The sequence below is a fragment of the Triturus cristatus genome, chromosome 7 (assembly GCF_964204655.1).
Source record: "Triturus cristatus chromosome 7, aTriCri1.1, whole genome shotgun sequence".
NCBI lineage: Eukaryota > Metazoa > Chordata > Amphibia > Caudata > Salamandridae > Triturus > Triturus cristatus.
Window position 1 is genome coordinate 552,969,730 of NC_140590.1, and position 17,178 is coordinate 552,986,907.

The window sequence follows — 17,178 nt, forward strand, 5'->3', positions numbered from 1 at the left end:
ATCCAGGTCTAAATACAAAAGATGTTCAGTGAGCTACCTTGCATCTCCATTATGTATTTCCGAAGTCATGCGGTTAGACATATGTCTGCTCCTAAGCCCAGTGCATCCTTTCTTTCCAAATGTCCAGCGATGCATACTAGGTCAATCTTTAGTGTTCGAGGTATATGAGCTGTAGATCATATACTTGTGCATAGATCGCTATCTGGTGTTGGGCTCGGATGTTTGCACTTTGTTTTTGTTTTGGAAGAAGTCTTTGTGGTCACAAGATAGGTGAATCCTCCTTAGGGTAACCATGCTCTTGGGCATCGACTCCATCTTCAGAATGGTTTTTTCCACCATTGGGTTCGGATGCGAGTAGCTGCGCTCCGGGTCAGTGCCGTTTTCGACCCCCCCCCACCCCCCTTCGAAGCGCAATCCCTCTCCACTCGACGTTATTGTCTCGATCACATTCCCCTTTCGACGCATATCTTTAAAATAAAATCCTCGAACTTCAACGCGGGCCGTTGGGCCTATCCGTGCTGACCATGCCAGCAGTCAATGGAAAGGACTCCTTTAAAAAAATGCCCCGGGTGTGGTGCTAAGTTCCCACACACAGACTTACACGAGGTTTGTAATCTCTGCCTCTCCCTGGAGCACGAAGACAAGAACTGCAAGGCCTGTGCATCTTTCAGGTCGAAGAAAACCATCCGTGATCGTGTTGCTCGACGTCACGAAATGTCTCACGGAAGCAGCTCGATTCCAGACATCTTCAGAGCAGATCCCAATCTCCAGCCGGAGCAACAAGCTGATGAAGGAGACCTCTCCGAGGCCGACTACTCCGACGTCGAAGACGAGACAGTCAACCCGGCTCAGTGGTCTGTGAGTACCGAAACCCCTCTCCCAACCAAAACCAAACCTAAGGCACCAGTAACACCTTCGCCCTCGGGCTCAGGTAGACACCGGCAACACATTTCAGATGCCCTGCCCTCGGGCCCGGCTATGAAACCAAAAGAAAAGCCTTCCGGCTCGGGCTCGAGCCAACCCCATTCCGGTGCTGAAAAACCACCTTCGGCACCGAAACCCCAAACCAAAGAGGTGCCACGCCCTTCTTCGTTGGCACCAAAAACCGCCTCTGCACCAAAGCCCTCGGCGTCAAAACAAACAAAAGATAAAACATTCGGAGCCAAAAAAATCTCCGGAGCCGAAAAAGGCCTCGGAGCTACGAACTCCTATACCAAAAGTTAAGGAGTCTAAAATCCCACAGAAAGCTTCGGAGACACCGTCTAAAGAACATTCTGACCCCAAGTCTTCAGCACCGAAAAAGGACACTGTACCCTTAGATCAGCCTGTGCCAGATTTTTCGGATCCTAAACAAAAAACGCTTTCTACATTGACCCAGAAACTGGCAAAGTTGTCGCCAAACCTCCTAAAAAGAGAAAACTGGACACTTCAGAAGACTCTGGAATATCCATGAAACAGAAGGAGATAGGCAGTAATACTTCTCCACCTCTCTCTCCTTCCCCAGCTGATCCAAATCTGACAATTTCTCCAGCACACTCCCCACAACATATATTTTCACCTCAACCACAGGATGATGAAGATGATTATACTAATGACGGTGGGGATGAATATCCAGATAAAGAATGACGGCGCACATACCATCCCACACAATATAGATCCTTGGGATGATTACAACACCGATCCCGACCCACACAATGACCCGGACTCTATCCCTCCAGGCCATCACCACCAGATGACAATATTGGGTTAGTGCAACTAATTAACAGGGCTGCTTAATACCACGGAGTACAATTACACTCTGATCCCTTAGAGGAAGACTTTTTATTGGGAAACTTTTACACCCACACAAGTCTACGCACACCCTGAAAATGTTAAAAGGCATGATAAAACATGCACCAGAAGTTTTTAAGGACCCCGTTAGAGCCAGGATTCTTAACACCAAGGTGGACAAAAAATATAAGGCAGCTCCCAATGACCCAGTGTACATTAAAGGTCAGGTCCCTTTAGATTCTCTTGTGGTGTCTAATGCACGCAAGAGGGCAAATTCACAAAGCACAGGCGACAACCCTCCTCCTGATAAGGAATCCAAACTCATAGACGCATCTGGAAAACGTATCACCTCACAGGCTGCAAATCATTGGCGCATTGCCAATGCCCAAGCTTTATTGGCCAGATATGACAGAGCTCACTATAATGAGCTTGAAAAGCTTATGCAACATCTTTCTGACCAATATAAAGATAAAGCTAATGATCTTATACAGGAGGGAAAACTAATAACAAATACATCCATCAAATGTGTGCTCGATGCAGCTGATACGGCATCTCGTGCTATTAATACCAGCGTATTGCTACGCAGGCACGCTTGGCTCAGAATCTCCGGATTCAAGCAAGATTTGCAATCCGCTATTCTTAATCAGCCTTTTGACCAAGAGCATCTTTTTGGGCCTACAGTCGATTCATCTTTAGAAAGATAAAAAAGGATACGGATACTGCCAAGTCCATGGGGGCTTTACAATTACCTTCCCCTAGAGGTTCATTTTGTTGCTCTTTTTACAGGGCTGGCTCTAAAACTATTGGCTCAGAACATCCCTCTTCTTCCTATAAAAGCCCCAATCAAAATAATTCCTCCAGAGGATACTTTCGTGGAGGGTACAGAGGCAACAACGGTAAAGGTAGAGGGCGCTGTAATAATACCCGCAACTCCCCTACCACCAAGGAGAGACTTCCCTTCACTTTCCCCCGATCATCACACTCCTATCGGGGGACGTCTCTCACAGTTCCTACCGGTCTGGAATTCCATCACAACAGACAAGTGGGTAAGAAATATTATCCAGTATGGTAATTGCCTATAACTCTCCTCCACTCCCCCAAATATCCCTCCCAGACAACGTCCAATGTCCTCGGAACATCTGACTCTTCTCAAACAAGAGGTTCTCTCTCTATTACAAAAACATGCAATACAACCAATCCCTTGCCTCATCTAGGCACGGGGGTTTACTCCCTCTATTTTCTAATTCCAAAAAAGGACGGCTCTCTCAGGCCAATACTGGACCTCAGACCGTTAAACCTCTACATTCAGTCAGACCACTTCCACATTGTCACTCTCCAACAGGTGCTCCCACTGCTTCAACAAGGTGACTTTCTCTCCACTCTAGACTTAAAGGATGCCTACTTTTATATTCCCATTCACCTCGCTCACAGGAAATATCTCAGGTTTGTGGTAGACGGTCAACACTGCCAATTCAAAGTCCTCCCGTTCTTGGTGACTACAGCACCCAGAGTCTTCACCAAGTGCCTTACAGTAGTGGCAGCTCACTTACGAAGACAACACATTCATGTGTTCCCTTATCTGGATGACTGGCTCATAAAAGCCAAGTCATACAGCAGCTGTGTGCAACACCCACACAAGACAATACAGCTGCTTCATGACTTTGGATTCACGGTGAACCTCACCAAATCCCACCTCCAACCATCAAATACACAACAATATCTAGGAGCTACAATAGACACGTCAAAAGCTCTAGCATACCCCAACCTACTCAGAATAAGCAGTATGCAAGCTCTGATATCAAAATTTCAGCCTCAGCACTTGGAATGATGGCCTCTTGCATTCTCATCATCCCTTATGCAAGACTACAAATGCGTCCCTTACAGGAGTGTTCAGCACGTCAGTGGAACCAGGCTCAAGGTCAACTAACAGATCTGGTGTTGGTGGACAGCTGCACAAATCGCTCTCTGCAGTGGTGGAACACACAGAACCTTTCCATAGGGCGGCCGTTCCTCAACCCGGTTCCACAGATAGTGCTGATAACAGACGCATCCCTCACCGGCTGTGGCGCTCACTTTCAGAACCATACCATTCAGGGCATGTGGCCCCTCAGCAATTCCACATAAATTACCTGGAATTGTCGGCAATTTCTCTAGCGATAAAATACTTTCAACTCCATCTGGTAGGCAAAGCTGTCCTGATCCGTACAGACAGCATGATAGCAATATACTATATACAAAAATGGGGGGGGGGGGGACACTCTCTGCAGCTTTCACACTTTACTCAAAGCATATGGAGATGGGCCATTCCACAAAACATATATCTCCTTGCAGAACACCTACCAGGAGTACACAATCAAATTGCAGATCTGCTCTGTCGTCAAAGACCGCAGATCCTCGAATGGGAACTTCATTCTCAAGTTCTTCTTCCATTCTTTCACATGTGGGGCCATCCAGAAATAGATCTGTTCACCACACACCAAAACGCAAAATGCCCATGCTTCGCGTCCAGGTATCCACACCCACTGTCCAAAGTCAATGCGCTATGGATGAACTGGTCAGGCAAATTTGCTTACGCTTTTCCGCCTCTCCCGCTCATTCCATTAGTGGTTCGGAAACTCAAACCGCATTCCCTCACAATGATCCTGGTTGTTCCAACATGGGCCCGACAACCATGGTTCACAACCCTATTGCAACTATCAGTAGTTCTGCATCAAAAGCTACGCCTCTCACCCAAGCTTCTTACACAGACCCATGGAGAGATAAGACATCCAGAACCCAGTCAACTCAACCTTGCGATCTGGCACCTGAAGTCTTAGAGTTTGGCTACCTCAATCTCCCGCCAGACTGCATGAACATCATTAAAGAGGCTAGACGTCCTACCACCAGAGTATGCTATGTAGCAAAGTGGAAACTATTTGTGATTTACTGCACAAATAACAAAATTGATCCACTAGATGCTTCTATTCAGAACATTATCTGTTCTCTTGCATCTACAACAATGTAACCTAGCATATACATCTATAAGACTACATCTCGCTGCAATAGCAGCTTATCTCCAAAACAGACAACACATGTCTTTGTTTCGGGTACCCGCTATCAAAGCATTTATGGAGGGTCTTGAAGGAATAATTCCACCCGGAGTTCCACCCTCTCCAGTATGGAATCTTAATGTTGTTCTTACAAGACTCATAGGTCCCCCATTTGAGCCTATGCACAAATGTGAATTACAGTTCCTCACTTGGAAAGTAGCCTTCCTAGTCGCCATCACATCTCTTAGGAGAGTTAGTGAGCTCCAGGCATTAACCATACAAGAACCATTTTTGCAAATACATCATAACAAAGTGTTTCTTAGAACTAACCCAAAATTTGTACCTAAAGTCATTTCTGCCTTCCACCTTAACCAGTCTGTCGAACTCCCAGTTTTTTTTCCCTCTACCAGACTCGGTGGCAGAACGGGCTCTTGACACGTTGGATGTTAAAAGAGCAATACTCTACTATATTGAAAGAAGAAAATCCTTTAGAAAGACTAAACAACTCTTTGTGGCTCTCTCTCCACCTCATAAGGGCAATCCCATTTCAAAAGCAGGCATTGTAAGGTGGATTGTTAAATGCATCCAAATATGCTTTCTTAAAGCCAAACGCACATTAACCATTCCCCCTAGAGCTCATTCCACACGCAAACTAGGGGCTTCCATGGCATTCTTAGGGAACATCCCTTTAGATGACATCTGCAAAGCAGCAACTTGGGCTACACCGCACACTTTCACAAAACACTATTGTGTAGATGTGCAAGTAAAACAACAAGCTAGTGTGGGCCAGGCTGTATTAAGAATACTTTTTCAAACCACTGCAACAGATACAGGTAGCCACCGCTGAAGTGATAACTGCTGTATAGTCTATGCACAAGTATATGATCTACAGCTCATATGCCTTGAACGGAAAATGCTACTTACCAGTATGCATCTGTTCTTGGCATGTAGAACTGTAGATTCATATATGGCCACCCGCCTCCCTAGACACCTCTATCTGTTCCAGTACTATCTTACTTGGATACATCACGCATGGACATCTCTTTTCTACTTCTTACTAACTCCATCATCACCCTTTATGGCGAAAAACAATCTGAAGATGGAGTCGATGCCCATGCGCACTGTTGTCCTAAGGAGGAGTCCGCTATCTCGTGACAACAAAGACTTCTTCCAAGACAAAAACAAAGTGCAAACATCCGAGCCGAACACCAGATGGCGATCTATGCACAAGTATATGAATCTACAGCTCTACAAGCCAAGAACAGATGCATACTGGTAAGTAGCATTTTCCTGGTGAAAGACACTCTGCCTATAAGAAGAGGCCTGGGTACACTTTGCAGTGGCTGCTGTGGTGCCGACTATGTGGATTCTCTCCAGATAGGCCTGTAAGCAAAGAAAGAGCATAGGGTTGCCTCTGTGCCTGGCACTCATCCACCATCTTGTAAGTGGCATTGTTTGGTTGCGCCTGAGACGCCAGCATACGCCTTAAGCAAATTCTTTTGTTAATAAAAAAAGGCATAAAAACTGGTTTAGAGCCCCTGATTACTTACTATTACATACCATTTTATTTATTTAGAAAGTTTTATATAGCACGAACATGACCACCGAGGGTATCAAAGCGCTTTACAGATTATGCATCACGCAGGTTATAAGCAAAACAAAACAGAATAAACAAGGCAACAAAATCAAAGTCTAATTGACAAACGTTATCCTGAGGAAAAAAACAGACACAACAGAATCGACAGCGCGACAAGGTCACAATCTAGAATTGTCCAAGATGCACGTGAACCAGGTGGCTTGGCCCGAGTCAACGGGTATGGACCCAGTCCAAATAAAGGAGCCATGCTAAGGAAGACATTTCTTCATCAAGAGTCCTTCGACTTCTTTTTTGAAGAAGACCGTGGAGGGGTTCACCCTGACTTTGGGAGGAAGGGAGTTCCAGATCCTTGGACCCATCCCTGAGAAGGTTCGGTTATAGGTCTTTTTTATTTTTATTTTTGTGGTTTTAGCAAAAGGGTGCTGGCACTTCTGGAGGCTCTGGAACCGCAGGAGAGCTCCAGTTTCCGAGCAAGGTACAGTGAGGTCTTGAAGTGGATTGCCTTGTGAGCCATACATGCAATTTTTAACTGTATCCGACCTTCATATGGAAGCCAATTCAGGTCCCTCAAGTCCGGAGAGATGTGGAGAATTTCTTTGTGCCCGTTAGCCTAGCATCGGAGTTTAGGGAAGCCCTAAGAGGAGCCGTCCTCACTCTGGGCAAGCCGCAAAGTGTTGCGCTACCATAGTCTAGCTTTGAAATCACTAATGCTTGTACTGCAACCTTTAGGTCATGATCCGGGAGAAAGGGTTTGAGTTTCCCCGAGTAGGCTCAGTTGTAAGTTCGCTCCTTTGGTGAGGGAACTGATGTGCTTCTGCATGTTCAGGCTTTTGTCCAGAATGATACCCAGAGAAGATGCTGAGTCCACGAGGTGCGGTCTACAGTTAAGAGCAGTCAGCTGATTCAGCCATTGCTCCATGACAGGGAATTGGTTGTGGGGTGAGATCAGTAAGAATTCCGTTTTGAGAGCATTCAACTTCAGGTGATTACTTGTCAGCCAACTTTGTGTTTCCAGCAGGACTAAGTTGAGGGACTGAATGTCTTCAGGGTAGGCGATCTTCAGGTATAGTTGGGTATCATCCGCATACATATGATAATGAATTCTGGATGATTTTAGAATTTCTGTCAGACTCCATGAACAGGTTAAAGAACGTGGGGGACGGTGCTGAACATTGGGGAACCCCCAAGGTGACCAGTGCAGGATGTGACCAGGAGTGGTTCACCTTGAAGCTTTGGTATCTGTTGTGAAGGAATGAAGAGAACCAGGTTAAAACCGGCCCAGACAGCCCCATCCTATGTTCCAGAAGGTCAATTTGGTGATCTTGTTCGACAGTATCAAATGCTGACGAGGTCAAGAAGGATCAATAGGCATGCTTCATTAGGATCCAACATTCTAAGTGCATCATCCACAATGTGTGTTAGCGCAGACTCCGTACTATAACCTGGGTGAAAACCAGATTGGCATTGGTCCAGGAGCTGGAAGTGGATGATGTGATGACAGAGTTGAGCAAGCACACATTTCTCCAGGAGTTTTGCTAAGGTGGGGATGTTGGTGATTGGGCGGAAGTTGAGAAGGTCCGAGGGATCAGCATTTGGTTTCTTTATGATTGGGGTAACTTGACCTGATTTAAGGCAATTCGGAATACCACCTTGCATAAGAGAATCATTGATGATCGTCGTCCAGAGTGTTAGTAAGGAGGATCTCCCTTCCGGGAACAGGTTCGATGGCAAAGGGTAGTAATGATTGTAAGGTTTCAACGTCAACAGCATTTTGCGTATAGTGGGTTCATCCAAGGTTTGGAACAGATTCCAAGATGCATTATTTTTGGGGAGGAAGGGCTGTGAAGGGTCAGTGCTAGTCGAAACTGAAGGGCGTAGGGTGTTCAGAGGACCACTCGGGAGGAGATCACGGGCTAAGCTTAATTCCATCTGAATCTTAGTAGACTTATGAGTGAAGAAAACAGCGAATTCTTCGAATTTCAGGATTGTCCCTTGACCCGGAGAGGAGAGGTTAGGATGATTGTTAGCTTGGGACTTGATGAGTTCGAACAGTTTTTTTGACGTTTTTCTACTTGATCTAGTTGAGTTCTGAAGAAGGTGGCCTACGAGCATCTGATGCGTTTATTGTAAGAGCTTCGCAAGGATCTCAACTGACAAAGATGTTCATGGGAGGGATGCGAACGCCATTTCCTTTCTGCAAGTCTAAGATTTCTTGTTTCAGCATTAAGACTATCATTGAACCAAAGTTTTGAGCATTTAGAGGACACTCGTTTAAGCTGAAGTGGTGCTACTGAGTCAAGAACATTAAGCATTGCGTGGTTATATAGGGCCATCAGGTCATGGACATACGACATGTTCAAAGGGGGTGGCAAGATGCTATCACAGAGCAGGGGCAAGTCTTGCAAGTTGATGTTCCTTAAACATCTTTTCAACTGTTTTGGGTTCTTAGGTTGGGATCTGCTTGCTCTTAACGATTCAAGGACGAGGAAGGTGATGCAGTTGTGGTCCGCCCAGTCACATGGAAGGATCGACTCCAGGAGGAGAGAATTGGGCTTACCAATGACCAGATCTAGTGTGGCTCCTTTGTAATCCGTAGGGCTGTCACATAATTAGGTAAGGTTCACGTCAAGTAGGAAGGATTTGAGGCTGTTGAAAATCACATTGTTCATATCGTTCCAGTGGAGGTTGAAGTCTCCCAGGAAGATCTGAGTGCCCTTGAAATCCATGTTAGATGAAATAATATCCATGATCTGTTCTGTGATGGGAAGGTTGTCACGAGGGGGGGGGTGGTATAATGTATGCAGTTTGCATGTGTGATTGTTTCTCCCCAGTGACTTCAATGCATAGATATTCACGAGCAGGCAGTAAGATGGCATGAATGACTTTCACTATTAGATTACTACGATGTAGGCATGCAATGCCTCCCCCTTGACCACTAGTTCTATCCAACCTAATGATATCAAAGTTGGGAGGCATTAAAAGGTCCAGGATAGGAGCGGCTGAGTCATTTAGCCATATTTCCGTCCGCATTAAAAGGTCAAGATCTTGGACAAGGATGAGATCGGCAATATCCGCCGCATGTTTAACAGCCGATCTGCAGTTTAGGAGCGCACATTTGAGGCTAACGGGGGTGTCCGTTGATGGAGGAAGCGTGGGGTTGACTATAGTGAGGTTATTCATGTTTAATGTTCTAGTATTTAGCTTAGGTTCCCTGAAGGGATCAGTGGGGATTGATTTGATTGGATGCGAATTAGATGGGTTGGAAGGACGTGGCAGATCATAGGACAGTAGGAGAGATTGAATATCACTCTCAGACAAGGAGGATCTACATCTGGCAGGGCAAGAGGGGTCATTCTGGTGCGGAGCGGAGGCCCAACTATGGGTTGTGTGGGTGGAGTGGGATGTGGTTCGCCTAGGATATGGGGGGAAGGCGCCGGGTACAAGGCGCGAGCGTAGATGGAGATTGGTCATGAGGGAGCAGCTTAATCTGGAATCAACTGATAGATCTTCAGTGATGTGTGATAGGCTACGAATATCACCATATACCATTGGTTGGCTTTGACGTCAATGTTGTTTCCTTGCTTGTTGTTGATCACCGCTCCTGCTCACTTCCTACTTCCTGCTGGGTCTTAAAGTGTGTGTCCCAGTCGTGGAGCATGAACCAAGCACAGTTTTCAAGGGGGACTCTTCAGTAGCCGTCCCTTTGCAGCCCATGCCCCTCTTTACTAATGCCCAGGTCCCATCCTCGTCAGGAGAGGGAGGAGGTATCCTAGACTCCCCGCGATGTTGTATGTGAACCCCTCCTTTTCCTTCTTGTGTTTGATTAACCCAGTCGTTAATCCCTCTCCGTTTATCTGCCAGGTAGTAATTACTTGGGCTGTGGAGGACCAGACCCACCCCCTTCATAAACTCCTATACAGAGTATCTTTTTAAGGTACTTGGTGTGTCCCCTCTCCACTTTGAATCTATTAGGATGACCTGAACCGACTGTAAACAAGCATTGGCATAGCCAATAGGTCTCGCGTTTGGGACCTTATAAGTGTTTAGCCATGCAACAGTTGCATAACTAAATACTTATAAGGTTCCAAAAGCGAGACCTATTGGCTCTGCCAATGCTTGTTTCTGTTTATTACTGCTCTGTAGTAATGGCGGCGCACGGGTGCCACCATTACTACATAGAAGTAATAAACAGGAAAAAAAAAACCTGGCTCATGGAGAACATCAAAGCGGCCGTGCGGCAGCTAAAGTGATCGCGATCAAACATCAAAGAGGCTGTGAGGCCGCGAAAGTGAGGCGCCCGCGCTCATGCACTGTAGCTCTAGGCTACAGTGGTAGCACTTTTTTGAGCCCTCACAAAAAGTCTCGCCAGACCAGTGCATGCGCTGGGTCAGGCGAGACCTAAAAAGGAATACAGTACACAGAATAAGGGTTTTTGCAGAACATATAAAAACTTTAAAGCTGTATCATTCTGTAAAGGGCTACCCTACCCATCAGTCACAGTGGGAGCTTCCCTCGCCATGTACCTCAGTTCTCAATGTATTTGCAAGTTGTGCTACGTTATAGTTCTAAAACCTATTTTCATGTCCCATAACATACATTTACAGACATTCGAAACCCTCTGTTAACGTCTTCGGAATGTTGGTCGTGCACGTTGCCTATCGCCTATTGGATAAACTGATTTTTATACCTGTTTATGCCAGAAGTGAAATGCACAGCATATATGTGTGTTAAGGGTCAAGAATACCCTTATAGAAGTAAATTGGGTCAGCTGTGAAAGCAGAATTTCATCACTGTAAAGTTCAATGCTGCCCTCCCATCCCTCGCGTCACGCAACCCCCCTGACCAATGAGTCACTGCATATCCAAGAAGCCAGAAGCTCTTCTACCAGTGCAAAAAGTATTAGTGACTAGGGACCCTCCTTTCCCCTCGCCAGCCCCTAGCCCCGTTTCCTCCTTTTTATTAGGAAAGTGTTTGATAACATTCCATTCAGTTTAACCTTAGCCTTTAGTGAATTTTTCAGCAACGAAATGCCTGCTTTCGTTTTTGGGTCTAATCCTATTCTCTCCAGTACCACAAACAACCTTTTGACAGAGGACGTCTTTTCAGCATCTAACAAAAGAATTTCCATTGGTTGAGTCATTCATTAGGCCATATCCAGAAAATGATGCAGCCGCCTGAGATTCAATCTTGTAGCTCTGTATGGCATAAATCCCCACGGATTAGCCCCCCCGTGACTCCCATCGGTTGTTTAGCGTACATTTTGGCAGGAATTTGTGTTTCTATATTAAGCTGTAAGTTTGGACGATATGGACTACATTTATTCCTCGGCTTCCCCGCTGTATATAGAAGTTGTTGGAGCTCCTCCAACAGCATACCAGACTCTAGCATTTAATGGATTTCATGCAGCTATCTGAGGTCACGCAACCCCATTTGGCCTATGTCTGTAACATGCGCCAGCTTGAGAACTTTGTGTTAAAAGAGTTTTAAGAGTAAACACCGTTTACAAGCTTGGGCCCATGCATTCGCTATAGGCCAGCGATAACTTTTTAGCCAACCTTGTTTTGTGGACCTGGTCCCATTTGTGGTAGATGCTTTTCTATTGATTACCCCCCTTGTAGTCTTCCATGTTATTGAGAGCTGCCACTGACCTCAGTGAAAAAGGTTAAAGGGCTGTTTCATTGTGTTGCTCTAGTTTTCGTTTGTAAATGTTTTTGCCTGTTTTAGATGACCCTTTTACCTATCCTTGCCATCAACTTGAGCTTTCACTGAACTGTAATTGTGCCCTCTTCTACACCCCCGCACCTCCATTGGAGCTAAGCTTTTGAATTTACCCTGCACTACTATTGATAGCGTTAGAGTTTGTGAGGAGGTCCTTCTCTCTTGCCTTTTGTCTCTTACCACTGGAATTGAGTGCAGTTGGTGTTGTGTTAATCTGTGTTCACTTCAGACGTTCTTCCTTCTGATTGGGCACTCTACTAACTATTCTTGTCAAACATTTCAGATTCTTGAACCATCTCTGTGCGAGTGAGATTCGGTCTTTTTCTCTTGTAAAACCTTCGAGATCTTCCCTCCTCATATCAAAAGCATCCGACTTCCTACAGCAATTCGACTCCAATTCCCCATGGTCTGGTATGCCATTCCCTATTACTCAAATCTCCAAATTGACATTGTCCTGTCTTGTTTCATCGGCTCCAGCGACCCACTCATCTCTCACATTCAGCCTGGTGACTCCTGCCTCCCTGTTGTCCACTCGGGAAGAAGCCACTTGACATGCTATTGTAGAGACGTGTACTGAGGCTCATGATTCTGTTCCTGAGTCTGTGTCCTTTGCACCCACTAGGGTAAGCTGCTAACATTCATCACCCTGCTTAGCCGAGCCTTCTACTTGTATCAAGTTGGTTAGCACCAAAAGGTAGGTTAGATGCAGTTGGTCATTCACTTAGTTCAAGCTTTTTACTTTGCATTCATGAACTATGCATTTCAAATAAAATGGAGAGAAAAAAACCCATACAAATCTCAAAATTAAAAGAAAAAGCAGTACATTTTCTGCGTGTATCACTCCCAGAGATCTCAAGAATCTATGTTGAGAGTATCGCTGCTTTTCATTTTTTGTTTGACTTATTGAATGCTCCTGTTTCACTTATGAAACAGTGGGAAGATGTAAGAAGATGAGGGTTTGTGCTAAGGGGAATTTTGAGCCAGTGCAGCAAGAGAGGAATGCCGGTGTCATTAATATGGAATTGTTTTAGTTCCTGCACAATGCCAGTGCGACATTAGCTATTGTTCGTTGGCAGTCAATCGACGGGAAGAATACGGTCCTGTATTCAGCGAGTCCAGTTTGGGGCCGGGCTTTTGTGTAATATTTGTACTTCATGCGTGGCCTCAATGATAAAAGGCATCAATTTCAAAGTGGTCCAGCAACTCTGATCTGCCACAATATCCTGTTAAAATGATGTAGGTGCGGTACATCGTGTTAATAAAACATGGCCGAAGGGAAGAGCTGTTCATGTATAGAAGTTCATCATACGCAATTAAATGATATGCAAGTAGAAGGAAAACACGTTTGATTTTTAGGTTTGGCTTAATGCGTGGCAAAACCTCTGTAGATCTACGACTGTGGGCGCTATGTGGAACTGTGGCTTTATGTGACTGGAGTAGAAAGAAAGGGGTGCCTGTATTTTGTGAAGATTAGCAGTTGCACCCTGCTTTTATAAATGGTGGTGTTTAAAAGTGTTTTTAAAACTTCTTTTCACAGAAAATATTTGCTGCAATACCCCGTGTGCACCTTCTTGAATTGCCTTAATTTCATTGACGCAGCTGTTTTTATTGTTACATGAGACCCGTTGTTTGCAAGGGAGCGTGAACTCAGGCTAATGAAAATGTTTGAGAGCTAAGCAGTCATAAATACTGTATATAGCCGCCTTGCCTTTTCATCTGTGCAATTGCAAAATTCTATGGAAATATGTGCTATCCTAATCATCATCAAAACCAAATGGTTCTTTTGTACTTGAAAAGAAACTGCAAAAGGCAATGTAGTGTTTTACAGATTGTTTCCAGGATACATGATCCAAAACCACTGTTTTCATCCTGGCCTTCCATTTAATAATGGAGTGCATTAGGAGTTGTATGTAAAATTTGCTTTTATTGAACTAACACGCCTAGTAATTAATATTAGCAAAAGGAAAGCCTGGAACAGAATGAATAGTGTACATGCAGCGATCTGGGACCCTCAAGTTTGTCAAATGTTAGTACTACAGAAATGCAGGTGCTAACTGTGTAACATAAATATGATTATAGCAATGAGGCCAGAGAAGGAATAGGGGCACTGACTATCTTGCATGTTTACTTAGAGGTAGTCAGTAACTCTAAGGGAGTGAGGAATCAGATTAAGGGCCTCATTACCATGTCGTCGGTCCGACCGCCAACAGCCCTTTGGTCCGACTGCAGGATTTCGATACTGGCGGTTGGACCCACAGCTGTCTGGCGCAACACCGCCACCTTCGCCAGGATCATAGATCCCAAAGGTGTGGCGGTCGGAAGAGCGTCCAGGAACAGCAGCGATGCCGAGGCAGGCACCGCAGTCGGGATTACCATATCCCTTTCCGACAAGCTTTTCATGGTGGCAACCCTGCCATGAAAAAGTTGTGGGGAAGGGATTTGGGGGGGGCCTAACAGGGAAAAGTGCCCCCCTTCCGTGGCACTTACCTCTGTGCACCATGTGCCATGGCACACAGTGCATGGACGTGCAGTAGGTGCTGCAGGGTGGTGGCATGTGCTGCAGCCCTTTTCCATGGCCGTGACATGCCCCTGCCATGGTAGCGCTTACTTCGGACCGCCAACCCAGCAGTCTGATCGTAATATGGCAGTCGGACCGCCGCATGCTTGTTGGACGGTCTCCTGACCGGCACAATAGTGGCCTGCGGTCCGACCATCTGAGATCATAATCGAGCCCTAAGTTAAATGTTCCGCCAGCGGAAGTGATTGCTCCAAAAAACAGAAGGCAATGGAATTAATGTGCGTTGACAACGGGCTCCTGTCTCAACTTAAAATAGGGATACCTCTAAGGGCTGCAGGCTAAATGGGCACGAATAGGGATGGGCAAACCAATTTACACAAAGCAAATAGGGCAGTATCCTCTTTCGTTGTCTTTTTTTTCGTAAACCGCGGAGTTACATTTTTCTTTTAAAAAGAGATAATAATCCGCCACAAAGGCAGGCTGGGAAAAGGATCATATTTTGTGCCAGACACGGGGAACGTGCTTATGCGGGGCCCCATATAATAAGTACCTGGTACCAGGGCAAAGGCTGCAGGGGACCCCTCCAGCACCTGTCGCCCTCAGCCCTCGTTGCATCCCTTTCCTCCTCCACCTGTCACCCTTTGCTTTCCCAAGGAGCTGGAGCCCGAGCCATGGAGGTTCCCATGCCACATTCCTGCGCCCTGCTGGCTCCCTGGGAACAGGGCGCCTGCGGGTCAAAGGTCAGAAACAAGCATGTGCGTGGTATTTTTACACACTTCCATTCTCTTGAGCGACACTTCAAACATAATCACAATTATTCAGGGTTAGAAAAACCTTAGTCGCAGACAGTCCGGCTGGGAGGTCAGAGAACGCTCCGGCGACAAGAGGTCCGCGATCAGTAGAGGCTGTAGCACCGGTGCAGGGACCAGCCATCAGCCGCAGACGGAGTCCAGTCCTCGTTGAAGGAGCCGGACAATGGGACAGAGATGCGGCTCATAAAACTCGCTTCAAAGTGAGATGCGTTCTTTTAAGTGGCTTGAAAACACTCGTTCTGTGACACTATGCACTAGTGACCGTTCTTTGTTTACCGAGTTTATCCTTCCCAGGCCCCGCAATCGAAGACATCTGATGTGTAAGCATAGATTTTAAGGGAGCATGAATGGAGGATGGGGAGCCCCTTTCAGTTGGCATTTTAGAAGAATTTAACCACAATATTTTCATAAAAGTTGGTTCTTATTGTCGATCTCTTTAGAAATGTGGTGATTGTGCCTCGATTTTGTGTCCAGTTTTAGAGAATGAGGTATTTTTATATTTCTCGAGATTATAATTTTCATATATTTAGGGTGTTTGAGTCGATTGACGAAGATTCAGTTTATGCGTGCCTGTTTTATACATCTGTGTGTGCTGGCTCTTGGAGATTAAGTAGTTTATTCTGAGTTTTGTGGATCATCAGATTAATGAGAATGAAATCGGTGATTATTAGCTCTGGGCTGACCGGCAATCTCTCCTAACAAGAGCCACCTACCTCAAAGTACTGAACGTTAGCAGAGAGGGGCGCATGACTGCAAAGTGAGAGGTGTTTTTATAGTGAACTATATGACAATCTTGTTGGGAGTCCAGCGATTGTGAAAGGAAAGGCTGGAGGATAATATTTGTTTGCAAATCAGAACAAAATGTGATTACCTGTAAATGGACTATATAAAACCTGTTAAGTAAGCAAAAAAGCTCATTTTTTTAAATTCTGAAACGTGCTGGAAATAGAATCAAAACAAATGAAGACACTTTACTTGGTGATGCACGAATAATGGAAATATTCACAGAAACACGATTTCCCCTTATTTGTGTGGTATATGGTTTTATTAATAAAACTGTATGTCTGTGTAAATTTAGTGGCCAGTTCAATGGGAAATGCGATGCCACTCGAGGCTTTAGTTGCATTCAAAAATTGCCTGCCTCATGTCCATTAAAAATAGGTGGGCTACAAAAGTTAGTCATTCTACAAATTGGATTTTGGTTCTACAGATTTTGGGAACCACTGCAGTAAATGACCTTTTTTCAAAGCTGTTTGTGCAGAACTGCTCCTGGAAGCTGTAAATACTTCAGAAGGTAATCTAATCACTGTGTCATCCCACAGACCCTCCAGATGATGGGAGAAGCTGCTTTCGCTACATCAGTGCTTTTATACTATTTTTTTTTAAGTACTGGTCTGGTGATATTTTGCTAGTGTGTTACTCATCTTACATTTTTTTAAATAATATTTCACTGTTCACTTCTTGTGCTATTAGACGTCAAACATTTTGTGACATCTCTTCTTGTACTCCTAATTAGATATGCTAATTAGTTCTTACTACACCACAACTCTTACGAACTCTCAAAACCCGAAAGCTCTGTACGATTGCATTTGGTAACATCCCCTTCAAAGCACTTCCACAACGTAAACCGTTTTTGTCATTATGACTTTTCACATAGGTTTTGTGCCTTAGTGGCGTTACAATTACTGGCTCTACTCTGTACTGAATAACGATCCAAATTTAGCTGCTCGTCGC

The 17,178-nt window shown here is 45.1% G+C and overlaps 1 protein-coding gene across 3 annotated transcripts in view; it reads left to right on the forward strand.

Moving 5' to 3' along the window:
* Positions 1-17,178, forward strand: part of CASKIN2 (CASK interacting protein 2) — a 312,904-nt gene that overhangs the window by 106,363 nt on the left and 189,363 nt on the right. Inside the window, exon 1 of one of the 3 annotated variants that reach the window (XM_085617004.1) lies at positions 15,549-15,644. The exons of the other annotated variants lie outside the window; for them this stretch is intronic. The gene's annotated coding sequence lies outside the window, so the exon portion shown is untranslated. Of the gene's footprint in view, positions 1-15,548; positions 15,645-17,178 lie in introns of those variants that run through there. 3 annotated transcript variants of the gene reach the window in all.